The 27,935-nt window shown below is 37.3% G+C and overlaps 1 long non-coding RNA gene and 1 pseudogene across 6 annotated transcripts in view; both read left to right on the forward strand.

Moving 5' to 3' along the window:
- The window catches only part of LOC149143885 (uncharacterized), an 80,056-nt gene extending 53,690 nt beyond the window's left edge, over window positions 1-26,366 (forward strand). The window contains exons 2-10 of one of the 5 annotated variants that reach the window (XR_016264261.1): window positions 7,776-7,847; window positions 7,927-8,032; window positions 8,176-8,300; window positions 9,465-9,552; window positions 9,848-10,488; window positions 10,656-10,785; window positions 25,428-25,509; window positions 25,667-25,748; window positions 26,017-26,366. This is a non-coding gene — a long non-coding RNA (uncharacterized LOC149143885). Of the gene's footprint in view, window positions 1-7,775; window positions 7,848-7,926; window positions 8,033-8,175; window positions 8,301-9,464; window positions 9,553-9,847; window positions 10,489-10,655; window positions 10,786-25,427 lie in introns of all 5 variants that reach the window. The other 4 variants (XR_016264260.1, XR_016264263.1, XR_016264259.1 and 1 more) reach the window with 4 other exon arrangements.
- Window positions 26,367-26,652: 286 nt separating this feature from the next.
- Window positions 26,653-27,935, forward strand: part of LOC149143887 (protein TOPLESS-RELATED PROTEIN 2-like) — a 49,286-nt pseudogene continuing 48,003 nt past the window's right edge. The window contains exons 1-2 of the transcript XR_016263992.1: window positions 26,653-27,288; window positions 27,379-27,534. The product of XR_016263992.1 is annotated as a protein TOPLESS-RELATED PROTEIN 2-like (transcript). The remainder of the gene's footprint in view (window positions 27,289-27,378; window positions 27,535-27,935) is intronic.

The following is a 27,935-nucleotide window of genomic DNA, read 5'->3' on the forward strand; positions in this document are numbered from 1 at the left end:
CCTCAAATTTGGAGGAGACCTAGGAGACACACCAACGTAGAAGAGGTCAGGAGATCGAAGTTTTTCCTTGGGTAGTTTGTCAGGAAAATGATGCCCTAGGTGATCTAATGGGGCTAGACCTAGAGAGAAGAAGGGAAGGTGAAGGAAAATGGTTTTTAGGGTGACCACCTTATGGTAGACTAGTGCTTAATCCTTTAGGGAGATTGGAGTCAAGAAGAATAGTGAGAATGGACTTCGTTTCTAGGTCAAGGAGGCTTCAAGGACAACTTCGCTTAGTCTTAGGGCAAGGGCGAGTGACCTTAAATATTTATACTTAGTTTTGCAAAAAGAGATGGCTTGTCAAGATGAATTTAATGATAGAATTATTCCTTGGAGAATTTCGTTCAACATTCATTTCCCATACATTGAGAGATACTATATAGAAACAATAATTCCACAATTTCGCAATAATGCATGCAAAAATCAACAATCTGCAAAATGTGCAAAATCAACAATCTGCAAAATGTTTGATATCACTTGAAAAGGATGGTTATCCTTGTCATTATTATCTGGGCTACCATAACTTGGCTAAGGAGTCTTGTCATACTAGTTATGTTGTTGGTTACATTTTAGATTATTAGGGCTGTCACATGTTCTATCCAACATCAAGTTATATGCGTTGTTTCAGACTTGTGGTGCTACCATCAATGATACAAACCACAGAACTATTACCAACATCACCCTCACACACCTCAAAATTAGTAATATCCTCAGTATCACCAAAATTTTGTGTAGGGTTGTCCACATTTAGGCCATGATTAATCCACATTCCTTTACATTTAGGACTCTTATAAGCTTGTTCCTTTTTATTTCCCGCCCAAGGAAATTGACGAAAGGATGTGTCTTTTCAAGGATGCTCAACCCACAAACTATTATTTTACAATGACCTTCAATATCTGAGGAATGCAAAGAAAGGTTGGGCATTTCCTCTCATTTTGAGGATGGTACATAGGATAAACCCTCGATTCTTTAGGGCACAAAGCTAGGTTCACAACAATGGTTCAATTTGTTACAACAATATACTCCTTAAGGGCTTAGTATGTCACATGTCGGAATTAAACTTGGGTAGGGAGGATAACACTCCTCTCAACCACCTGAGTTAAACCTTATTGACCAATTTCATGTTCTTGTTATTGTTGTTTTTTGGTTTCTTTTGTAGCTTTTGTGCCACCTTTAGCCACTTTATAGCGAAATTTTATGCCTTTGAGGGTTCAAAGATGCCTTCAACTTCTTTCATTATACTAAAATTGTCTCCAGACTTTAGGGATTTTGTAGCATCAACTGGTTTCGCTTATATGTCTTTTTTTGAACATTATTGTCCTTAATAGTCCCATTGATATACCTATTTATGGTCCTTTGTTAGACATTGATTTTATCCTATTTTTCCTTATTTGCTAGCAACCATTCTTATTTCTTCCAATTCCATGTTGTGTTCTATCTAGTCTAGTCTCTCCATATAACATTATCTCATGACAATTAGCACACCTAAGTGAAATGCTCCAGTTATCAAGGTTTCAAGGAAACTTCCATGTGAAGATGACATTTTTAGCCATATGGGTCGTGAATACATTGGTTCCTTTCAAGGATCAAACCTTGACACTTCCTAGAGTAGAGTAAGGATAGTCCCTAATGTTGGAAAATGCAGTACGACAACTATTAATTCATTTTTTCCTTAATCTTAATAATTGCTTGTGTACTTTATTTATCTTTTTGTGTTTCTTTATTATATCTTCTTCATTAAACAAATATCAAGTGCAAGATAGTAAAGACAATAGGCACAAAAATTAGGCTCCAAGCCAAGGCAAAACCCCTCCAAGGGGAAAACCCAAAAAAACTCTTCTCTTCTTATAGAATCTGCTTCAAATGAGACAACCAAGACCCAAACCCTAGACCAAGTCCCTCTCCAAGCACCATTTTAGCCCTCCAAGAAGCCCTTCCAAGTAGATCAGATCAACAGGGCTCGATCCTGTTTCAACCAGCTTCCAGCTTCAACTTCCGCCCCCAACTTCGACCTTGCAACTTCGACTTAGAAATTTCGGCATTGTAGCTGCTAAGGAAAGCCTAGGAATATTCCTCAAGAGATCTTCCTTTTAGCAAGACAATGTTTCCCAAAGTCAATGGGGTCAAATCAGAATGTTTGATCTTCCAGCAACTCGATCTTGCAACTTATTCTTCTACAATTCGGATCTACAATTTCGACCTTCCTTGAAGCTGCAAAAAACCTAATTCTTTTCACGTGTCAGAGAGATAAAGCCCAAAAACAAATATCCAAGACTTTTTCTTCCTTTATCTTCGCTCTAGCTTACTTAGTCTTCTTAGCTTCATATCAAACTTTTCTTGAGAGATCGAACTTGTGAGTGAGTGAGTGCCAAATGAGGTCGAAGATGCTTGTATTTATACACATTTGAGGGGTTTAAGTACCTTCCTTTAGGCCGACCTGACGTTGTTAGGGCCAACTTGTGCTTTGTGGGTTTCTAGGAATTTCTAGACTCAAAATAAATTCTTTTACAAGGTGCATCTTGCCCAGATGGGTCTTATATTCATGAAATTGACTCTTTTGACTCATGACAATAAATCTTATGACCTAACAAACCCTGGAAGCATGAAGAACATGCTTTTACCTAGAAGACCATCAACAAGAAGCATGAAACCCATGCTCTAAAATAATATTTTTTCCTTCTTCTTTTGCTTGTTACAAAAGATATACATATTGACATGAGTACAATGACAATTATGAAGACCGAAACTAGTTACATTTTCCAACATTCTCTCTTAACTAGGGAGGTATTCATAATTGTACACCATGGTACACAATTATTCTCAAACTAAAGAGTTCTCATAAGAAGTGTCGGATTGGTAAGATCTTTAAGCATCAACATCACGATGAACATTGTCAACATAGTAAGGCCTTTCATATACAAAATCATAATGCTGGGAAGTTTTACGTGAGATACCACACTACCTCTACAAGGCACATACCCCATCTAGATTTTCACTAGGTATGTCCTTTCTAAGATTAATTTTATATTAGATTCCCAATCCTCAAGGAATGTTAGTCCTCTTCAACCACTCTTAACTTGGGTACCTTTCCAATCCTCAAAGAGTGTCAGTCCATTTCCTATCTTGGATTTTTCTATCCTCAAGGAAATCATATATGCTTATTTAATCTTCCATCCACCATTCTCTCTCCATGGCCTTCACTTAGACTCATGGTTGTTAGTCTTGGTCAAGTGCATGACTCATGAAGGTGACAATACAAATGTGATGTTTATCATCACTCCCTCTCAACCGGGGAGTAGATCCCCATTCCCTCTTGATTAGAGAATAAATCCTTTCTCCTATTAAGGAAACTCCTTTACTCCCTCTCAAATATAGAGGAGATTCCTGACCTCCTTTTAATTTGGGAAGTCAACACCACAAGCTTTATCAAATTTCAGTTTTCCATGGAGATAGCTGCATGGCTCCCTCTTTCCTTTGCATCTCATTATATCGAGCTTTCCTCCTTCTAGGGTATCAAGGAGCCATCCTCTTTCTTCAATCTGTGACATGGTTCAAGCCATCAACCTTGCACATCACTTTCCTCTAGTCATCATTAAAGAAGGCATTATGTTGAGCCTTTTCAAACTTCAAGCTACTCATAGCTCCTTCATGAATGTGGTCATGTTATCTTCTTACATTGCTACCTTTTAATCACAAGGTGATAATGCGAACACCTTGACTACATAACCTTCCAAATATTGTCAAGATCATATACTCAATTCATATGTTTGTTGAATTGAGTTCAACATCCACAGTTGAACATGTCTCAACTGTCATCATGCATTCATGCAGTGTCCTCTCCAGGTAGCAAAACAATATGTTAACCAGATAACCAATATCAAAATGTTAAATATTAGAGTTACCTTGTCATGATGGTCCTTCTTATCAAAGCGTTAACTTACTCGAGTCCTTTGAGATCAACATCCTTTTGCATGATCCATCTCCATATGAATTTTTCTTCATATATTCGTCAGAGTGCCCATGGATCGAAGCTTGATTACCAAGCTACATTACCTTCGTTGGAGTGGTCATTGTTAACTCCCTATCTTTCTTCTAGAAGCTATACTTGATGTTGATCAACATTGTCATATGCCATTCAATTTTGTGAGTATTGATCTCCATTCACTCGAAAAAAATTCTTATTTCGAGCATTATGCAGCCATATGGAAGTCTTATAATACACATTCATGACTAACTCTTCCTTCATGATTCTTGTAGATATGAATCATGCTCTAGGAAAGAATATGCAAACCTTTGCTTTCATATAATCATCTAACCATCCTTTGATCTAGCCTGCTTCTTATACCTGTCAAAGATAGGTTTCCTTTTGCAAGAAGGCAAAGACTTTCATTATGCCTTTCAGACTGCAACCTTGACCATCTGCAATCCTTCATCCTTCAAGAGTATTGTTCCAAAACTATATGCCAGTCATAATGCTTACTACCAAGAATCTTCCATAATGATGATTCTTATAGGATCTTCATGATCCTTCTTTGCAAAATGACTACCTTTAACATGATGTTAGAAAATTTCTCGGATGAATAATAATATGTAATATGGTCCCAATTTTTCTCATTTTCTTTAAACTAGATGATCCTTCCAAAGCAAATTAAACAAGTAGATTCTATTTTTTCTACTTTCATGTGCTTCTATCTGATTTCACACTTCTTACAAAAACAAGATTCTTCTAGAGCAATGATGCATGCTACTCTACTTTCTACTTAATAAAGGAAAAACAAAAATTCATAAAGAACTTGACATAGATGAGCCTTCCTTCAATAATAAAGTTCCTTGGGATCTTCTCCTTTCGACTTCTTTTCAGGTTCTCCCCTTTCCTTAGCTATGTGAGCTTCACGCCTTTCCTTCCTTTTGTTGTTCACTTTAATGTTTGGACAATCCCTTTTATAATGTCCATACTCATTGCATGTAAAGCATTGGGTCTTGGACATGTCTGTCTCCTTCTTGGACTTTCCAAACTTCCATTTCCTCAACTTCTTGGTCCTTGCAAATGAAGGCTTGAGACCTTTCACTTGATTTTGTATCATCCTTTGCCTTGATCCTAGATTCTCCCAAGATACATTGAGCCCATAATTCATCAAATGGTGTAGTATCTTTCTTGAGTAGATGCTAGTTGCAAAAAAACTCCAATCAGTAGGAAAAGCATTTAGCACACATATACTCATCTCAGAATTTGTAACAGTTACTCCAAGCCCTTGTAATTGATCTCTTATTTGTGAGATCTTCATTAGATAGGTGTCCATGTCTTCATCCTTTGATTTCCTTATCCTATATAATTGATTCCTAAAGGAAATCTTTTGACCTTGTGTACTTATAGAGTACAACTTTACCATAGCCTTTGATGTCTTCAAATCTGCAACAAAGGGAACAAGATGATCTTTGAGGGATTCAACAATAATCCTTTGTGCCCTTACTTCTCCCTTGTATTTTGCTAATTCTTGAGTCTTCTCTTTGCTTGGTTCAACTACTACTCCAAGGACATACTCCATGACTTCATTCTCTGTAAGTGCCAAGTCAATCATCTTCTTCCATGCTAGGAGTTTTGCTTACCCAACAAGCTTGTTGATTTCCTTGCAGAATGTAGCCATATGATTTGTAGATTGAGACATAGAAGACAATATACTACTTACTTTGTTAACCAAGAATCCTCCTCCTTGATGATGTCTCCAACTATCTTGATGTTTTCAAGACCTTCAAGGAGACTTTAATGATTCCCTAGAAAGATGTCTTCGAAGATGCCTTCAGCAACAAAGTCTTTGAACAACTTCAAAGTGTGAATGGTGATATTAAGATTCCTTGATGCTTCCTCTTCTTCAAAATGTTGTACTAGATAATCTTTCAACAAATACTAGTCCTTTCTTCCTTTGATGAGACCTTGATTACGAGGTCTTCTTCTTCTTTCCTTAATGATTCATCTTGACAAGCAAACCCTTCTTTGTGCCCTTCCAACTGCCTTCTCTTGTTCATTTTAACTCTGATACCATGTTGGAAAATGCAGTAGGGCAACTATTAATTCAATTTTTCCGTAATCTTAATAATTGCTTGTGTACTTTATCTTCTTGTGTTTATTTATTAGATCTTCATCAAATAATTATCAAGTGCAAAACAGTAAAGACAATGGACACAAAAATTAGGCTCCAAGCTAGGACAAAACCCCCCAAGGGGAAAATCCAAAAATACTCCTCTTCTTATATAATTTGCGTCAAATGAGGCAACCAAGACCAAACCCTAGACCAAGTCCCCCTCCAAGCACCAAGTCAGCTTCAAGAAGCCCTTCCAAGTAGATCAGATCAACAAGGCTCAATCTTGTTTCAACCAACTTCTAGCTTCAGTTCGACCCTCAGCTTCGACCTTGCAACTTCGACCTGCAATTTCAGCCTTGTAGATGTTGCATAAAGCCTAAGACAATTCCTCAAGAGATCTTCATTTGAGCAAGACAATGTTTCCTGAAGTCAATGGGGCCAAATCAGAACATTTGATCTTCCAACAACTCGATCCTGCAACTTGTTCTTCTACAATTCAGACCTGTAATTTCGGCCTTCCTTGAAGCTGTAGAAACCCTAATTTTGCTCATATGTGAGAGAGATAGAGCCCAAAAACAAATATCCAAGACTTTTTCTTCCTTGCTCTTCGTTCTAGCGTCTTCTCAGCTTTAGATCAAACTTTTCTTGAGATATCGAACTTGTGAGTGAGCGAGTGCCAAATGAGGTTGAAGTTGCCTGTATTTATACACATCTGAGGGGTTCAAGTTCCTTCCTTTAGGTTGACTTGAAGTTGTTAGGGCCGACTTGTGCTTTGGGGTTTTCCAGGACTTTCTAGGCTCAATAATTTTTTTCACAAGGTACATCTTGCCCAGATGGGTCTTATATTCATGGCATTGACTCTTTTGGCTAATGACAATAAATCTTATGACCTAACAAACCCTAGAAACATGATAAACATGCTTTTACCTAGAAGACCATCAACAAGAAGTGTGAAACCCATGCTATAAAATAATATTTTTTCTTTCTTCTTTTGTTTGTTACATAAGATATACATATTGACATGAGTACAATGACAATTATGAAGACCGAAACTAGTTACATTTTCCAACACCTAACACTGCCTTCTCTCTGATATGTTTTTTTTACACATGCCCTAGAATGAAGCTCAAATGAAAGCCCAACTTGAATGAGGAAATACAACATTAGAGTATACTATAATATTCCATTTCAAGCTCTTTTTATCCATGCATGCAATGTTCAAACTTTTTCCCCTTGAATTGCCCTATTAGGGATTTTTCCATTTAGGAAGTGATTCTTTCCATTCACATGTTATCTCTAAACACTAGCCTCACATTCTCCTTTTTAGATTTGATGCATTTCTTCTTACGATTTCTCCTTAGAAAACCTAGTTTTGCTTGGTTTTCCTTCACATTCTCTTACCTCCATGCTAATGGTCTTATATCCTTTCTAATGTTCTAAAGGTTCGTCCCTAGTGTTGAGGAAGGTTCCTCCCAAGTGTTGAGGATGGACTTGAGAAAGACATATGTCCCCTCCTCTAAATAGTCCACTAGTTATTCCTCAATTGCGTCCTCCCCTATTTGATAATATAGTGCAGTCTATGTCAATATTTTTTGTCGGATTTTTGGTGCCTTTTAATGATTTCTCATAAGATTTGCTGGTTTTGTTTTTGTTTAGTGGGTGAGGAAATTAGTGCAGACTCAAACAACTTCGTCGATGCATATTTCTTAAGTGAAGGCTAAAGATAAGGTATGTATGGTTAATTTATCTCATTGTATGGTATGTAATTATATAATGTGCGTTTTATTTATTTTTAGAATAAATGTAGGTAATGGAAGGTGGAGGAGCACTGTTAAATATCTTTGTGTAAGAGGAAAAAATGCGAGTTCTCTTTTGTTGCACAACCTATGTAATCCTCCATTTCAAATACAATGGTGCTACTCTCTCCTTATTTTTGTGTAAGATTTTTGGATGCTATCAAATTTTTCTTATAGTATATTATAGTTTATTTAATATTTCTCATAAGAATTTTGGCATGTTTTAAAGATTTCTCATAATTTTTATTTATTTTTGTCAGATTCAATGGTTGGAGGAATCAAGGTAGGTCCTAGCACCCATAAGGGAATGTGGAGGATCAATGATAAATCTACTAAAATGTTTGTGCGGGAGAGATCATAGTAAAGTGCAAAGGCGGAGGAAGAGGTGAGTTCTTTTGGTGCAAATACCATGTTATGATCAGTTGTGAACAACCTCCTTATTTCAAATACAATGGCTGTCCTCCCTTATGTAGTTAGGGTTTATGATTTTTGATGTTTCTATAAGATGTATTTACTTTTGCGTAAGATTACTTATAGCATTTTCGGTCTATGTTTAAAATTTCTTGTAGGATAATCTGGCCTTTGTTTCATATTTCTTTGAAGATACTTTGTGTGTATTTAATATTTTTTCATAAGATTTTTGGGTCTCTTTTTAATGCTTTAATTTGTGCTATGTCGGATGTCCTCATGTGGACGCTCTTTGGGGTTGTGAAGGAGAGTGTCTCTACCATATCTCTCTATTTGTTCCTTTTTGTTTTTTCTCTTGTTTTTTGTTATTGTTGTTTGTATATTTTGTTATTGATGTTGCTGTTTTTTTTAAACATTTGTGAGCATGGCTAATTTGTTTAAATTTAGATGTGATGTAGTGTATGTAAAAGAAGATGGAGGACTATTTGATGTAACTCTTGAAATATTTGTGTGAAAGAGACACGGGACAGTGCAATAGGGGCAGAGGTAGATGGTGAGTTCCTATTTGGTGTAAAACCCATGTATGATATGCTATGAAACTGTTCTCACTTCAAATAAAAAGTTCTCCTCCCTTAGCTATTTAGGGTTTGTGATTTTGATCTTTGAATAAAATGTACTTATTTTTGCATAATATATTTGTTCTTTGTTTAAGATTTCTTGTAATATTTTTTATTATCTATTTAATATTTTCATGAGATTTTTGGTGTCTTTTAAAAATTTCCCATAAGATATTTTGATCTTTATTTAATATTTTAGAGTTTGATTTTTGTTTGGTTTAGTGGGTGGGAGATAAATGTTAGGTCCTAATGGTCCAAGATCTTTCATGAGGTTTTTGGTGTCCTTTTAAGATTTCTCATAAGATATTTTGATTTTGATTTAATATTTTATGGTTTGATTTTTGTTTGGTGTTTAGTAGGTGGAAAATAAATGTAGGTCTTAATGGTCCAATATTCCATAGATGTACTAGGTAAAGGTAAATGTTGTTGTGTATATATGGTCCCATACATGCCTTTGTTTAAATTAAAGGCATCTTATTCTATTGGTGATTTGTTTGTTTAATTATAAATACAATGCAATGTAGGTAAAGGAATGTAGAGGATCACAAATGAAACTACTGAAATATATTCATAAGAGAGACACTATAGTGAAGTGCAGGGGCAAAGGTGGAGGTGAGTTTCCTTTTTGTGCAAAATCCATACCTATTCTATGCTATAGAATATTCTCCTTGCAAACACTCAAGTTCTTTTCCCTCCTTACCTATTTAGGGTGTATGATTTTTGGTGTTTGAATAAGATGCATCTTTTCGTGCATAAGATTATTCATTAGACATTTAGTCTCTGCTTAAGATTTTTGATGAAATATTTTGATTTTTGTTTCATATTTCTCACAATATTCTGTGTATTTAATAATTTTTGTAATATTTTCTAGTCTCTATTTAATAACACTCTATTTTTCAATGTGCAGGGTTCCCTTGGTTAGCGATGGACACTTTTTGGGGTTGTAAAGCATACATTTGTTTGTCTTTTCTTGTTATTTTCGTTTTAATTGTTGGTCCTATTTTTTGCTATTGTCGTTTTTTGTTTATTGTAATATTTTTATTTTTAATTGTTGTAGTTCTATCTTTGACTTTATGAGCATGGCCATGCAAATTTTTGGTTTAGTATTTTGTTTTTCTTGTGCCTTTTGAGTTTTTTTTTTTTTTTTTTTTTGGTTCAATGGGTGGAGAAATCAAGGAAAACCTTAACAATCCATAGTGTGGGTTTAGGGATGATGTGGAGTCCATAGTGTAGTGGGCAAAGGCGAAAGAGGTATGTAATTGGGGGATTTACTTGTTTATGGGTAATGACAAAAAAGGGTATGTGTAAGGGGAATTTACTTGTTTGTTACTACATAATTATATGGTTTCATGCCCATTTTAATTTAACTCATTTGTTGTTCCATCATTATATCATGTGTCTCTTGAAATTTAGATGCAATATAGAGTTAGAAAGGTGAATTAACACTGATGAAACTATTGAATACCTTTTTGTCAGGTAGATGTGGAGCACTATAGCAGAAGTCGAAGCAAAGGTAGAGGATAAGTTGTCGTTTGGTGCAAGGCTCATGTATGTTTTTCTATAAAATTGTCTTAGTTTAGATAGAATGGTTCTCTAGCCTCCTTACCAATTTGGGGTTTATAATTTTTGGTAGCATAACATGTACTTCTATTTAAATTAGATGCATCTTATATTATTTGGGATTCTCTTATTTATTGAATGTAGTGCGAATGTAGGTTAAAGAATATGGATGAGCAAAAGGTGGAGAAGCAATGTTAAAACTTTTGAAATATTTTTGTGTAAGAGAGACTTGTAGTAATCTAGAAGAGTTCAAAAAGGTAGAGTGCGAGTTCTCTTTCGGTTCGGGTATGCATATCTTCCCTTCAATACTATGGTTCTCCTCCCTCCATCCTTATTTAGGGTTTGTGATTTTTGTTCATTCAATAAAATGTACTTTTGCGTAATATTACTTGTAATTTTTTATTTTTTTTGTTGTCTTGGATTATGATTAAGATTTCTCATAATATCTTTCAATGTTTTTTTAATATTTCTTATAAGATTTTTGTTGTTTGTCTTAACTTTTTTGGTCTTCATTTAATATTTAATGTTTTGATTTTTGTTGGGTTTAGGAAGTGGAGATATAGAGGTAGGTGCTAGGGATGGTATAAGATTGCATTGGTGCATTTGGTGAAGGGGAAAACCAAGCAAGTGGAGGTAGGTATGGTGTCATGTGTGTTTGTTTAAATTAAATGCATTATGTATCATTTAGATTTATTTATATAGTGAGTGCAATGGAAATCTAGGTAAAGGAAGGTGGAGCACTGATGAAATTACTAAATTAGTTTTGTGGGAGAGAGACTTGGAGAAGTGTTGGAGAGTGCAAAGGTACAAAGTTAGTTCTCTTTTAGTTCCCGTTGAAAAGTGTAACCAGGTTCGCTCTTCATAAGGACATGTGTAATTATGATTTTATGTAAATGTTGTAAAGAAGAAAAATAAAATTATTTTTGCAATGCTTGTCTCATGGGTTACATGAGCAAGGAATTTTATTTTTAGTTAAGGCCCCCATTGTGAGCTTTGAGGATTTGTCATCAAGTCATAAAGTTTATTGAGTCAATGTCAAAGTTTGGAGACCCATATGGGCATATTACACATTGTAAAAGGAAATTTATTCATGTCATAAACCCTCCAAGACCTTATCACGAAGTTACCTTGAAGTTGGGCCAAAGATGTTTCCAGAAAGGCATGTTGTCCTTGGCACCTATTCAAGTTGGCTTATTTTGGATGTAGACTACTATAAATAGGTAGCTCGACCTTCATTTGGACCCACACAATTTCGATTAATCACAAGCAAGGAGAAGTGCGAAAAAGAAGAGGAAGATAGCCTTATAGTCAACAAGGAGGAGGAACAGATCGAAGCATTTGGCACTATTTGTGAGCTAATATATTCACACGTGTGGCAGAAAAACTAGGGTTTTTGCAGTGGTGTCATAACAGTCAAAGGAGCAATTAAAGGATCTCCAAATCAACTCTACTACTAGCTGAGTTCACTTAGAAAAGTCTCTGAATATAGTGAATAAGGGAAACACCTCCAAACTTGTTCTTACTCCCATGTGTGAGATTGCAGAAATATGAACTGCAGATCTATGGAAAAGAGGCCGAAAATTTTAAGGCAGCCAAGAAGTGTAATACAAGAAGTTTTGACTAGTGTTGACTCGGTCAAGAAGAAGGTGGAAAAGGAAGGAACTTGTGACTTGGTCTTGGAGAGGCAAATAGGTCAAGGGTCTAAGTCTTAGTCTTGGTATTCGACAATTGAAGTCTCTATAAGAAGAAGAATTCGTTTGGGTTTTCCTCTCAAGTTGGAGAGGTTTTTCCCTGGCTGATCGCCTACATTTTATGTCTCTTGTCTCTTTATTGTTTATGTTTTGGTCGCTGTTTGATGAAGGAGAATACTATAATAATCTAACTAAAGAGAACATCCCAATCTAATGAAGCATTCACAAGTAGTTATCATCAAAGAGAAATCTCCTAAATCTAGATGCCCTAGATTTCTCAACATGGTATGAGAGCTAAGGTGACAAATTCAAGGAAGGGCATCTTATCAAGAGACACTCAAGTATTCATGAAGGACATCAAAGCAAATCTAGAAGATCATCAACAAAGTCAAGATCTACAAAGAAGTTCCAAAACCCTAGATCAAAGAAAAAGTCTACATCAAAAGGAAGCCTTGGGAACCTCTGAGCATCATCAAAAGATCACAAAGAGCCTCATCAGGTTGAAGTGATCTACAAATCAAGGTCACTTGAAGTCTATTCCTCCAAGAGAAGCGAGTTGAAAAGTATTAAGGCAATCTCCCTCTCGTTGAAGCAAGGACCTCCTTATCCTTGAAGAAAATCATCCAAGAAGCATCAAAACATCATCAAAAAGTCATCATCAACAAAGGTATAAGGTGATCTCTTTCTTTGTGGGGTTAAGGATCACTCTTGAAGAGAACTATCTTCATCAAGAAGGAGTTTTATTATCTGTGTCATCCTCAAATTCAAGGAGGAAGCAAGTGGAGAAAGAAGCATTTTCACAAGTATGTTTATGACTACATCTGAATCTATCAAAATGTCTTTTTTGCAAGAAAAGCAACAAATTGGTTGGGGCTTCAAACTTTCTTGCATGGAAGAAAAGGACAAATCTTAATCCTATTGAGAATGATGTCATGGAACATGTTAAGGGCTCAATCACAAAACGTCCAAAAGAAGATGCTCAAGCACTTGTGAGGTTTATGAAAGGGGAAGTGAGGGCTGAAAGGATTCTCATAGAATCCATGAAGGATCCCCTCATTCCATATGTACCTAAACTTGACACTTCAACAGAAATATATGACAAATTGTAGAGTTGTTTTCTGTAAGCACTACAGGAGAAGTTATCTCACTAAGGCTAGAACTCTACAAGTTTAGGATATCAAAAGAAGAAGGAATAGCCTCATACTTTATGAGGATATCTGAAATAAGGGATCAACTTCAAGATCTGGGTGAAATAATGTTTAACAAGGAGATGACCACTGTAGTACTAAATGCACTACTAGAGGAATGGGGTAATTTTACTTCAAGCATCTATGGGAAGAAAGAAGCCACTCCATTCCAGGATCTATGGTCTCTATGATTGAAGAAACCTAGATGAAGGCAATGTTTGATGTGGGATCTAGTGAACAAAATCAAGTATATGGCATAATGACAAAAAGAAAGAGAAAATTTGGAAAGTTTGGTCCCTAGAAAAAGAAGAACATGGCCAATGTTCAATGCTATGGATGCATAATATGGGCATTACAAAAGAGATTGTCTTAAGCTCAAGAAGGAAAATAACAAGAGAGGTAGAGAAGAAGTCCATATCACCGAAGAAGTGGAGGAAACTAAAAAGAAGAAGTCTAAGAAAGAGGAAGTAAGAGATCTCTACTATGACTGAGATAGTCTTCCTCACCTAGTTCTTTTAAAGTCCCTGTTTTCAAGTTTTTCTATTGTAAGATATGACTATCATGATTCTCTAAGGAAAATGATGGGATGCATCATGGCATCATAGAAGCATTAAAAGCAAGAGCTCGTGATGATATAGAAAAATAGCTGAAATAGAAGTCTATGACAGTCACCCATGGAAGGATATAGGTCTTGGTAACCTCATTAGAAGCATAAGTAGTACTTATGGGAAAAAGAAAAAAAAGTCATCTAGCACAAGGCTCATCATACATTAGTAAAAAAGGAAACATTTACTGGATGAGGATATTGAAGATCCTCTATTGGAATCTTCATCGAAAGGTTCTCCAATCCAAAGGAAGCAAGGGTTTAATCAAGAATTCCATCTTGTGGAATTCATGCGATGATGGTATGGTGACTCGAGAGGTGAAGCAAATCAAGGGATTGGAGTTCTTTCAATCAAGGAAGTTGTTGAAGGAAGTCTATATGACCTAAAGGAAAAATGAGGTATGTATGCTTGTATTCGATATTTTAGAGTCATGTCATATGGTTGCAGGTAACATGGATAAATGCTCTATCTCGAGAGCATGATCAAAAAGAAAGGATCTCCTTCGTAAAGGATGCAACAAAGCATGGGTCACACATTAACTAGATGAAATCAACATAATATCTACTCATATGAAATATGAGGTGGTTGACAGGGATTGGAGGAACTCTGATTAAAAGTTCCTAGGAAGAAAATGTGTGAAGAAAGGAGGAAAGAGATCATGGAATATGCAACCATGAAGAAGGCAATCGACATCCTAGAACTAGAAGATTTGACTAGGATATCTCCTTGAAAGGTATGAAGACTCTGATGAAGTCTGAAAAAGAATGATACCCTTGACAATATATATCTTTTGGAGATGTGTCGATGCGTATGCAGGATGCTGCTGCAAACTAGAAGATGTCATGATGAAATACCATCACAAAGGTAATTTTGATTTAGTGTTCATTCCTCTTTTGTGAACAAATATCTGGATAGGCTTATGCAAGGCTGCCAAGGGAAGAGCTATGGATATCTTCCATCACTGGTGACCACGTAGTTGGATGAAAGATCCTCAAGGAAACGTGGCATGAAGAAGGCATCATGACATGAAGGAAGGTCGAATATGGACTGATGGATCACTTTCCAATGAAAGGAATGATGACATGATTGACTCATGGATGAAAGTGATGGATGGTATGTGCCCTATGAAGAAGTCCCAAAAGATGTAGACTCCATGACAAAGAAAAATTTCATGACATCAAAGGAAGGAGTTCTACAAGCAGCTGATTGTCACAGGATCTCCACCTGAAGAGTTGTTGGAAGCAAGTCCCTGGTCAAGAGGGAGCTTGGTCAAGGCCCTAATTAAGAGGGAGCTTGGGTACATTCCTTTATAGGAATAGGTACATTCCTTCAGTGGAATGGGTATGTCATCCCTATATTGAGGGAATGATAGACACATCATTCTTCTCTTCACTTAGATAGAATGGAGGATTGGGTAAACATTTGGCATCTGACACTCTTTGAGGATGAGTTAGGGCATCCAAGATAAGATTAGCCGTAAAGGACCGATATTCTTTGAGGATTGGGAATCCAAGATAAGAATAGTCTTGGTGGAACACACTCTGAGAACCCGGGTAGGTTATGTTTTGAGAGAGACAATGAGGGTATCTATATCGATGTTGCACGAAACGCCCCCCGGATCAAAACATCGAAACGTGGCTCGTAGTGAAAAAGGAAACATTTGCTGGATGAGGATACTCAAGATCCTCTATTGGAATATTCATCGAAAGGTTCTCCAATCAAAAGGAAGCAAGGGTTTCATCAAGAATTCCATCTTGTGGAATTCATGGGATGATGGTTTGATGACTCTAGAGGTGAATCAAATCAAGGGATTGGAGTTCTTTCAATCATGGAAGTTGTTGAAGGAAGTCTAGATGACCTAAAGGAATAATGAGGTATGTATGCTTGTATTCGATATTTTAGAGTCATGTCATATGGTTGCAAGTAACATGGATAAATGCTCTATCTTGAGAGCATAATAAAAAAGAAAGGATCTCCTTCGTAAAGGAATCAAAAAATCATGGGTCACACGTTAACTAGATGAAATCAACATAATATCTACTCATATGAAATATGAGGTGGTTGATAGGGATTGGAGGAACTTTGATTAGAAGTTCCTAGGAAGAAAATGTGTGAAGAAAGAAGGAAAGAGATCGTGGAATATGCAACCATGAAGAAGACAATCGACATCTTAGAATTAGAAGATTTGACTAGGATATCTCCATGAAAGGTATGAAGACTCTGATGAAGTCTGAAAAAGAAAGAGACCTTTGACAATATATATCTTTTGGTGATGTGTCAATGCATATGCAGGATGCTGCTGCAAACTAGAAGATGTCATGATGAAATACCATCACAAAGGTAATTTTGATTTAGTGTTCATTCCTCATTTGTGAACAAATATTTGGATGGGCTTATGCAGGGCTGCCTAGGGAAGAGCTATGGACATCTTCCACCACTGGTGACCATGTAGTTGGATGAAAGATCCTCAAGGAAACATGGCATGAAGAAGGCATCACGACATGAAGGAAGGTCAAATATGGACTGATGGATCACTTTCCAATGAAAGGAATGATGAAATGACTGACTCATGGATGAAAGTGATGGATGGTATGTGCCCTATGAAGAAGTCCCAAAATATGTAGACTCCATGACAGAAAAATTTCATGACATCAAAGAAAGGAGTTCTACAAGCAGTTGATTGTCACATGATCTCCACCTGAAGAGTTGTTGGAAGCAAGTTCCTGGTCAAGAAGGAGCTTGGGTACATTCCTTCAGTGGAATGGGTATGTCATCGCTATATTGAGGGAATGATAGACACATCATTCTTGTCTTCACTTAGACAGAATGGAGGGTTGGGTAAACATCTGGCATCCGACACTCTTTGAGGATGAGTTAGGGCATGCAAGATAAGATTAGTTGTAAAGGACCGATATTCTTTGAGGACTGGGAATCCAAGATAAGAATAGTCTTGGTGGAACACACTCTGAGAACTCGGGTAGGGTATGTTTCAAGAGAGACAATGATGGAGGGTATCTATACCGATGTTGCACGAAACGACCCCCCCTCCCCCGGATCAAAACCTTAAAACACGACCTGTACGGATCTGTGGGTGATCCACCACCCAAAACGCGTCCCGAAAATTTTGAAACACAGATCGGACCGGAAAAGACACTTCTTGCCCTATGGGAACCATCTGGTCCGATCCGCATTTGAGAAAGTCTGGGACGTGTATCGAGTGGCAAATCACCTGGCCGAAATGCAGCGTTTCAAGGTCGGATTCGTAAGGATCGTGACCGCTTCTGTGGGCAGCCGACCAGTTTCGCCGTGAAACCCCACAATTTTTTTTTTTTTTAATATAGTGGTTGGTGGTGGGTCCAAGTTGGGTTAGAGAAGGGAATGAGGGGATTAAAAGGCTCTTTCACCTCTCATTTGCTCACTTGTATTTTTTGAGAGGTTGGAGAAGAGAGGAGAAGAGAGGTTGGAGAAGAGAGGAGAATGAGAGGAGAAAGAGAGGAGAGACTTGAAGAGAGCTTGGAGGAGTGAAGGAGGAGGAGCTAGGAGAAGGAGGAGGAGCTTGGAGAATCAAAGAAGGGCTTCCATCTACAAGAGCTAAAGAGGTAAGAGCAAACCCCAAACTCCCTCATTCTTTTCATTGTTTTCTGTATTTTTCTCCTCCCTCTCCTACTCCTCCCCATTCTTTCTTCTTGCTCATTTAACTGCAGGTTGTCCACCACCTATATTCATATTCCAAGATGGTGTTCTTTTGGCTTCTATATATTATTCCACTTTTCGTTTTCATGATGACAAGGGGGAGTAGGAATAAAAGGGAAGATGAACAAGAGGATAGTGGTCCCCATATGAGTGACAGAATGTATGATGAGGATGAAGGGTTTGAAGAGGAAGGGGATGAACTTGAAGGGAACACTGAAACACTAGAGGGGAAAGCTGCATTGACACCCTTGTGGAACTATGTGACCAAACTTGAAGGGGGAAAGGGTGGTGGAAGCTACAAATTTTTGTGCCCTCATGGTTGTTATGGACGAAAACCATTTAGTGGTTCATATATCCGTGCGAGGAGGCATCTTTGTGGGGTGATGGACAGTGATGATAAAAAGGGTGCTGTGGGGATACAAATCTGCCTAAATATTTCAATTGAACAGAGAAGAAAATACATCCAAATAGAGGAGGTTGCACAACAAAAAAGAAAGAAACAAAAAACTCAGTCTAAATCAAGTGCAACCTCTAGATTTGGTAGCTCATCTCCTCATGGTACTTCTGCAAGCTTTGGACGTAAAAGAACAATAGAGGATTTCCTGAATGTTGTTGGGAGGGATGATGTGGATGGAAAGATAGTCTGATTTCTTTGTGCTTACGGTGTACCATTCAATGTGCTTCGCTCTCCCTATTAGCATGAAATGGTAAAGGCCATCAATGAAGCCCCGAAAGGATACAAGGCCCCCAACTATGAGAAAGCTAGAATAGTGTTATTAGAAAGAGTAAAAGCAAAGGTTCAAAGAGTTTTGACACGTTTTACAAATGATTGGGTGGATTGTGGGGTATCCATTATATCAAATGGGTGGACAAATATTAGAAACCAACATTTGGTAAATGTTCTTGGTGTTTCTGCTAGTGATGTTGTATTTATTACATGTCATGACTCCTCCATTAGTGCATCTTCCGAAAAACATTGCAGATATCCTATTGCAATCAATCAGAGATGTTGGTCTGGACTTTGAATAATGTGGTTCAAGTGATCACAGATAATGCAACAAATCATAAGGCAGCAGGAAGAGTTATTGAGCGTACTCATCCACACATCTTTTGGTCTGGGTGCTTGGTGCACACATTGAACCTTTTGATGCTTGATATTGTGAAGCATAAAGAATGTGGGTGGATTAATGAGCTCTACAAGAGAGGGAAGCAACTCATTAAATTTATCACATGGCATACAAGGGTAAAGTACTTCTATGGCACTTACTCCAAGTTGCCATTGCTTAAACTTGCAAAAACAAGATTTGCAAGTTATTACCTCACCTTTAGGCGGCTAGTGAAGGTGAGACAAGATTTGACTAATATGGTGGCTTCTGAGTCATGGGAGAAAATTAACACGTATAAAGATGGTGCTAATGTAGCCAAGGACACTATTCTTGACATGTTCTTTTGGTCACAGGTTAAATATGTTTTGCAAATCACCAAATCACCAAACCAATTTATTACATGATCAAGTTTGCAGATTCAGATCGGCCAATAAAGGTGTATGAGCAAATGGATAGCATGTTGGAGCATATTAAAGACATTGTTGAGCCTAGAGATATCACCTTGTACAATTATATTCGTGTAGAGGTGGAAAACCAATGGGAAATGCTAAATGTTCCATTGCATGCATTTGCATATGTTTTGACACCTAAATACTATCATCCATCATGGCTTTCAACACCAGCATTTGGGAGGGGGGCGGAGCAGGAGAAAACCACACCTAGATCCAGAGGTTCTCGAAAAATATATGATTGCGTTGGATAAATTAGTCCCTGATGAGGAGGAGGCTGCCATGGTACGGAAATAGTTGAGAAACTATATGCTTAGCACTGGTCCATTTGGGAGCATGCATGCAATTAGAGATCAAGAGAGTTTTTCTTCCCTTGAGTGGTGGAACATGCATGGAGGTGCTACTCCACTTCTACAGACTTTGGCATTGTGGGTAGTATCACAGGTGGTAAACACTTATTCTGCATAGAGGTGTTGGAGCTCTTATTCTTTCATCCACAGTGTTAAAAGGAACATGTTGAGTTTAGACCGGGCAAAGAGCTTGGTTTATGTTCATTACAACTTGCGATTGTTGTCCCATTAATGTGGTGATGCAAAGACTAATAAAGACCTTAAGGTTTGGGACAGGATTCCAAAGGAGCCTATTTGGAGGATGGAGTGTTGCGATTAGAGAAATTAGAGGATGCTCTTATCCACGTATGTCCATTGTGGTATGAATTTCAAAATTCAGTCAATAAGTGGTATGTCCACTGAATTCAAATGTGTTAATTTTGCTTATAAAACATTTCTCTTATTCTTGTTTTTAATTTTTTTGTTAACTAGTGGTTTTTTTTTGGTATGAATTTTTTGAGCGATTCCAGGATGTGATGATCGAGTTGAGATGACACCCCCATTTGGTCCCTTGGTTCCCAGGTTCCATGGTTCAACATTGTTACCACCAAACTAGCAGGGGACCTAAAAGGGGTTCCAAATGGGGCAACTGCTAGGTTAAGGGCAACGGTGGAGGCTTAGCCCACTGTCACCACAACTAAGTCTCCATGCTCTTTACAGACTTTCACTAATGGGAGGAGTCCCAGTAGTGTAGGGATCACTTGTAAAGTATATGTCAATGGATATGTGAGAAGTGACCCTGAAAACCCTTTCCCAAGGATGGATTGAAGAATGGAACTTGCTCTCTTTAAGCAAGGGACTTGGTCCACTAGGGGTAAGGGGTGAGGATTGGAGGGTCGAGGGAGAAAGGATAGGCTTATAGATGAGGTTTTCAATCCCTATAATCCTTGGGGAACTTGGATTCCCAAATGGTACTTGACAAATAATCTTTATTGAGAAGTGGGACCGCACAGGGCCAAGTGGACCCAACCGAGGTTCGGGGATGGAATGTAGCAACCAATGATGTTCCTATCTTGGACAAGTTGAAAGGAAAGGACAAAACAAGAATATTTACTTTGAAAGGTTGAAATGATCCTGTTGAGGTCTAGCCTTGGGGATGCCTAGGCAAAATTCAATCCTAGAGCTAGGGCTTGGGATTCTCAGAGATTCCACTGTTAGAATTGCCTCAAATTTGGAGGAGAGGGAGGGGACCCACCAGCGCAGTAGCCTATAGGAGATCAAAGTTTTTCCTTGGGTCAATTCCTGGGAAATTGATGCCCTAGGTGACCTAATGGGGCTAGACTTGGGGAAAAAGGGGAAAATGGTAAAAAGAGGGTTAAAATGATCACCCCTTTAAGGGACCAGTGCCTAATTCACTTGGGGATATGGAGTCAAGGATGGTGATGAGTAAGAACTTGGTTTCTTGATCAAGGAAGCCCAAAAAATCAACTTCATCCAATGTTGAGAGAAAGAAAAGAAAAGTGACCTTTAAGCATTTATGCTTCAAAGCAAATGATGCAAGCTTATTGAGAGAAATAATCTCTAGGACACTTCATTCATATAACATTGGCCCATACATTAAATTAGCTAAAACACGCTCAATTCCACATTTTGATTATGCAACAACTAGCCCTAATTTTAGTAGTATGCAACAACAAGAATAATAAGATAAAAATTTACTTACAACGTTATAGAGTATATCCAACTAACATTTCGATCACAAGACAAAGCTCCAAGACAAGATAAATAGCCCAAATCCATATGTCAAAATTCATCCATCTCCAAAAAATATCCTCCAAGGAAAAAATGCGAAGTTGTCAATGATTAGAGAGATCCCAAGTCAAGTGATGATACAAATGAATGTATCTAACATCAATATATAGCCTCCTAAGGAGTTCGAATTAGCCTATGGGCCCCTTAGAATATGATGGACAAGGGGGTGGCCCCTTGTTCTCCAAGTAGTAGACCTGTGGTGCTCTCAGTGGGTCTGAGGGCACATCAATGACCCCATGGGTCTCCATATGAATCAAAGATTCCTGTAGATCCTCAACAATTGTCCAAGTGGTAGAATGAATGCCGCCATGACATTGTACAAGTGCTGGAACACCTGCCAAGAGTGTGGGGCTCCTGTGGGGGCCTGCTGGACATAGTGTGACAAGCATATCACCATCATCCCAAAAGTGGATCGCTAGTAGTCTCTGAACATCCATGAAGATTTGTGGAGTGTTGTCTGTTGCTGTGGAGGCCCATGGCTCTCTATGCACACCCTACATGTGCCAATGTGGACCTCTAGGGGTCGGGATACCATATAGGGAAGCCAAACTCAAATGGAAACCACCTGCAATCCTACATAAGATCCAATGTGTCCCCTAGGCTTCCAGTACAATTAGTCATTAAAATAATTGGGTAAAAGAGCTTACAAACCATGGATAGCAAAGTGGGTACTTCACAATGGCATGCCCTTTCGTAGTGGGCTTTGGCATGTGCTAGTGTCTCCAAGCTCCAAAGGGGGTTAGCCAAGTACCTTATTAAGTGTTTTCAGCCCGTAGAGGGGATAATATGTCCAAAGTACATCCTTCTAGTGGGGGTGGCAAGTGACAAATAGGTGAGATGGAATAAGGAATGAGAGGGGCAACCCTGGGTCACATAATGGCTAGCTAGACAAGGGGAAGCCCACACACCTGAGTATATAATGTATAGGAGGGAGAAGTCGTGGTACATGAGGTGCTCCGACCTTGATTTTTCCACCCTTCTTTATATGCCTTTTGCCTTTTATGATCTTTTTTAATTAACTGCCCGGGGCTCAACGGGCAAGAGCATGACGTGTATAATATAGCAGTGATTACCCCCTTTGAGGTAGGGCGATTCATTTCCCTCCAAGGGTTGGCACAATCATGGGTTCTTGAATGATAGAGGAGGTTCATCTAGGGCTTATGGAACCAGGGTGATGGCCATGGATGGGGTAAAGCTCATGTGTCGGCTTTTGCCCATGTGCTAATTATTTTTGTCCCGAACATCTTTTGCATTTTGTGGTACTATTTCCTGTTAAATGTGGCCAATTATGCTTTTTATTCTATTTTTTTTTAGTTGCTTCAATCTCCGAGGCATCATTCTAGGCCTGATCCAAGGTGGGGGCAAGGGGGATAGGGAGGCTAGCCCTATGTGGACCCAGGTGGGAGAAATGATGAATGGGGGTATAATGAGTGGAAAGGGAGTAATATATATACGGGTAAAGGAGCAGGACCACACAGCCAAAGTCGGGGTTTCCCAAGTAGTACCACCCTAGAACCAAATGGTCAATAAAGGAGATCCGACGGGACTAAGATCCAAGGGTAACAACCAAAAGAGATCAAGGAGACAAGAGTACAAGCTAAGCCCACTCTTTCTGCCAAATCACCCCATCAATCCATACCTAGAAGTATCCATGTTAAGTAAATCGAATACTCGATTATCAAATGACAAGACATACCTTTAGATTCGGGAGGCCCACCTTCAAACTTACGATCAATACAGGTGGGTGAGGAACCACATGGCTAGCTCAGGTGGTAGAGAAATGGCACAACGAGCTAGTAAGAGACATCAAGGGGCTATTGGTTGCTTGTTGAGGCTCATCATGGAGAAAAATTTCTCCTGGGGATATCCCCCACAAAGTGGTGGGTAACAAACACCAACAACAGGGGCTTCGTCGACATCAATTTCAATGCCACAACTTCCACTGGCACCATCTTCTTCATTGCCACCACGTGGAGGATCACCGCCACATACTCTTCATGGTGGAACGAGGAGAGATTAGTAGATATATTCATAATTTACTACTTTTATCATAGATTAATCACTAGACTTGTAGGCTTGTTGTGAATTTGAACCTTTTTGTCTTGGTGGTGGCCAAGTGGCCTATTTTGTAAACATTATTATTTGAATTTTGGACATGACTAATGTTGACAGTTGCTCACTTGCTAGATGATATGCTTTATGTTTTATGTTTTATAATATAATCAAATGTTTTATGTTTAATAATATGCTTAAAAATTTGATGTATGTTTGTAATTACTAGAATATAGATGGTTGATGCTCGAATAATTAATCATTGATGTACAATGGAATCATGGATGCCATATCTATTTTGATTTATGTAAAAATATGCATGTTTTCATTTCTTCTACGACTAATTTGGTATTTGGGATGTTTGTTTTGAATATAAATGCATATATATATACATATATATATACATATACATATATACATATACATATATACATATATATATATATATATATATATATATATATATATATATATAGTGGACGCTTCGCTTCCTAGATTTATAGAAAATGACGCTTCCGTGCCCCTGCTTCCAAAAAACGTCCCCGTTTCATGCAAAGTTGGTCTAAACATCATTGGTCTCGCCAAGCATTGTGCTATGATCTTGTGGAGAGATAGAGCTGTTAGTCAAGGCCTTGCTATGTGACAATGCTGGTTGATATGATGCTAAACAGATGGGTTACCAATTTGAATCTTCTTATGAGAATTCTTCAGATTGAGAATGACCCAGTACCATTATGAATACCTCCCCAGTTAAGAGGGAATGTTGAAAAGTGTAACTAGGTTTGGTGTTGATAATGACATGTGTAATTATGATTTTATGTAATTGATGTAAAAGAAGAAAAATAAAATTATTTTTGTAATGTTTGTCTCATGGGTTTCATGAACAAGGAATTTTATTTTTAGTTAAGGCTTCCATTGTGAACTTTTAAGATTTGTCATAAAGTCATAAAGTCTATTGAGTCAATGTCATAGTTTGGAGACCCATATGGGCATGTTACACATTGTAAAAGGAAATTTATTTGTGTCATAAACCCTCCAAGACCTTGTCACAAAGTCACCTTGAAGTCGGCCCAAAGATGTTTCTAGAAAGGCATGTCAGCCTACGCACTTGTTCAAGTCGACTTATTTTGGATGCACTGACTTCTATAAATAGGCAACTCGACCTTCATTTGGACACACACAATTTCAGTTAATCATAAGGAGAAGTGCAAAAAAGAAGAGGAAGGTAGACTTAATCTTCACACGCGTGCAAAAAAAACTAGGGTTTCTGTAGTGGTGTCATAACAGTCCAAGGAGTAATTAAAGGATCTCCAAATCAACTCTACTACTAGCCAAGTTCACTTAGAAAAGTCTCCAAATATAGCGAAGAAGGGAAACACCTCCAAACTTGTTCCTACTCCTCCCACATGTGAGATTGTAGAAGTACAAACTGCAGATCCGTGGAAAAGAGGCCAAAAATTTCAGGGTGGGCAAGAAGTGCAGTGCAAGAAGAAGTTTTGACTAGTGTTGACTCGGTCAAGAAGAAGGTAGAAAAGGAAGGATCTTGTGACTTGGTCTTGGAGAGGCAAAGAGGTCAAGGGTCTAGGTCTTGGCCTTGGTATTCAAAGAATTCATTTGGGTTTTCCTCTCAAGTTGGAGAGGTTTTGGCCTTGGCTGATCACCTACATTTTGTGTCTTTTGTCTCTTTATTGTTTATGATTTGGTAGCTGTTTGATGAAGAAGAACACTATAATAATCTAACTAAAGCGAAGATCCTAATCTAATGAAGTAAAAAGCATTCACAAGTAGTTATCATCAAAGATAAATCTCCTAAATCTAAATGCCCTAGATTTCTCAACAATTCCAACATGGATATTTTCTTGTTTCAATACAATGATTCTCCCTCCTTTGTTATTGAGGAATTATGATTTTTCGTTTATGCATAGTTCCATCTATGTTTATATAAAATTTAGGCATCTTACATTATTTGTCATTTATCTTGTTATTGACATAATGTAATGCAGGTAATGTAACATAAAAGGTTACTAACTAAACTACTAAAATGTCCTTGTGAGGGAGAGATTGCAATAGTGTGTGAAGGTAGAGGTGAGTTTCTTTTGGTGCAAATGTCCATATATGATCTGCTATTACCTATTTACCTATATATGATCCTTCCTCTTACCTATTTAGGGTTTATGATTTTTTGTTTATGTATAGTTCCATATATGTTTTCTAAAATTCTAGGCTTCTTAATGTAATGCAGGCAATGCAATGCAAAATATTACTAGCTAAACTACTAAAATTTTCTTGTGAGGGAGAGATTTCAATAGTATGCAAAGGTAGAGGTGAGTTCTCTTTTGGTGCAAATGTCCATACATTATCTATGATTACTTATTTACCTATATATGATCCTTCTTCCTTACCTATTTAGGGTTTATGACTTTTAGTGTTTACATAAGATGCACTTTCTAGTACGTAAGATTGCTCATAATATTTTTGATCATTCTTTGATATTACTCTTAATTTTTTCAATTTTTATTTCAGATATCTTATAGCATTTTATGTGTATTTCATATTTTTGCATGTTATTTAATTCAGTGCAATACAATGCAGATAGTGGAATATGGAGGATCATCAATGAAACCATTGAAATATCTTTATGAGAGAGAGATTGTAGTAAAGTGCAGAGGTAGAGGTAAAGGTAGATGAAAGTTCTTTTTGGGTGCAAAATTCGTGTATGATTTGCTATGAAATTCTTTTATGAAATACAACAGTTCTCCTCCCTCCTTACGTATTCACGGTTGATGATTTTTAATGTTTGCATAAGATGTACTTTGTAGTGTATAAGACTACTCATAATATTGTTGGCTCTATTTAAGATTTCTCATAAAATATTTTTGATCTTTGTTTCATATTTCACACATGTTATGCGTATTTAATATTTCTCATATGTTTTTGGTGTACAGGGTGTCCTTGGTTGGCCATTGACACATTTTGGGGTTGCAGATTAGAGCCTTAATCTATTGTTTCTCTCAACTTTTTTGTTTGTTTGTTAATTTTGGTGTAATTTGCCACTTTTATGGAATTTTTTTTTTTGCATTTATGAGCATGGCCATGCTAACTTGTGGTTTGATATTTTGTCTTTCTTATGTGCCTCATCTATTTTTCTTACTTTCATTCTTTTTTTTTGGGTGGGTGAGGAAATTAAATAGGTCCTTACAACCCATTTTGTGGGTTTTGAGTGTAGTGGGCAAAAGCGATGGAGGTATGTATTGAGTAATTGAATAATTTACTTGTTCGTTGCTAAATAATTATATAGTTCCATGCTTGTTTTAATTTAACTCATTTGTTGATTCATAATCATATCATATGTGTTTGTTTAAATTTAAATGAAATGCAGATTAAAGAAGGTGGAGGAGCATTGATGAAATCATTGAATTTTTGTGTCAGAGAGATGTGGGGCACTATAGCAAAGGTAGAGGCAATGGTTTTGAGGGTGAGTTATCTTCTAACATGAAGGGTGAGTTCCTTTGTTTCGTTTTCCATTAATATTTCTTATTTTGTTGCATTTGTGATCATCACATGCTAATTTGTTTTCCTTTCAAGTCCACTCTTTAAGAACATTGGTTCGCCTCTATGGTAATATTTCTCATAATACTATTTAATATTTTTCATAATAAATTTGTTGTTTCTCTTAAGATTTTGTTTTTTATGTTTAATATTTTTCGGTTTGGTTGGGTAGTTTGTGAAATAAAAGCAGGTCCTAGTGTTGATGTAGATTCCATAGGTGCATTCGCTGAAAGTGGAGGCTAAGAATTATGACGTATATATGATTCCATGTGTGCTTATTTAAATTAGCTGAAAGTGGAGGCTAAGAATTATGAGGTATATATGATTCCATGTGTGCTTATTTAAATTAGATGCATCTTATATTTTTTGTGATTTATTCATTTGTTGAGTGCATTTGCATTGCAGATAAGGGACGTGTAGAAGCATTAATGAAGCTATTGTTTACTAAGTGCGCTACAATGGATATAAAGGGTGTGGAGACACATTGACGAACCTATTGAAATATTTTGTGTGGGAGAGATATGGGACAATTTAGAAAAGTGCAAAGGCATGAGACAAAGGGTAAGTTCTCTTTTGGTTTTGTTATGAGTTTCTTTTTGTTTCAAATATGATAGTACTCCCTTTTTACTTATTTAGGGTATACAATTTTTGGTCTTCATAATATGATTTTTTACATAAACTTGCTGATAAATTTGTGATTTCTCACACTACATTCAATATTTGTTTAATATTGCTAATGCAATTTTTTGTTTCCATTTTAAGATTTTTTGGTCATTATTTTTTTGTTTTTGTTTTTTGTTTTGGGTTTAGTGAATAGGGAAGTTAAGGTAGGTCCTACTGCAACAAAATATTTCACTTCTCGAGATAAAGCCCAAAAGCTCAAGTGTGGGATCCCATGTACTCAAGAGGAAGCCAATTGTCACTTCACCAACCTTCTTCTCACTTTTGGCCGACTCTCAACT

Source organism: Pinus tabuliformis, chromosome X, assembly GCF_031772625.1.
Source record: "Pinus tabuliformis cultivar Carrire ecotype Pingquan chromosome X, CPIR1, whole genome shotgun sequence".
NCBI classification, from domain to species: Eukaryota; Viridiplantae; Streptophyta; class Pinopsida; order Pinales; family Pinaceae; genus Pinus; species Pinus tabuliformis.